Raw genomic sequence first — 504 nt, 5'->3', positions numbered from 1 at the left:
CGGGTCCAGGCGCAGGATCAGGCTGGTCCGTCTCTTGACCCCGCGCCTTTCGGGCCGGGCCACCAGAATGACAGCCCTGGACATCAGAAGGGCTTAGGTGGTGCACTGGGCCGGCCTCTCTGGGGAAAGTTCTGGATCCATTAGGCGGTTATTTAAGTCAGCCCGAGGTTCGGGCACAGGGCCTGCTGTCTTGGCTCAGGCACCCTGGGCCTTCCTGGGCCCTCCTTAACCACTTGATGATAAAAATGAGTAGAGGGCTGGTGGGAAGACGTCGAGCAAGCAAGTCTCTAGATTCTTCTCTGCCCCTCCCCCTCTCCACAATGGGAAGCAGATTTCTTCTTTTTTTTATTTTTAGTTTTATTTTTGTTGACGTTGCTTCCTAGTTTTCCACGTGCGAGTTTTGGGGTAAAGGGCCAAGGAGAAAGCAGGGAAGAGATGGGGAGTGGTGGTTGCCAGGCTCCAATAGGATCCCAGCACCTGACCTTCAGGGAAAGAGAAAAGCCA

The sequence above is a fragment of the Lipotes vexillifer genome, unplaced genomic scaffold (genome assembly GCF_000442215.2).
Source record: "Lipotes vexillifer unplaced genomic scaffold, Lipotes_vexillifer_v1.1 scaffold1063, whole genome shotgun sequence".
NCBI lineage: Eukaryota > Metazoa > Chordata > Mammalia > Artiodactyla > Lipotidae > Lipotes > Lipotes vexillifer.
Note: the sequence above shows the minus strand (reverse complement) of the source record.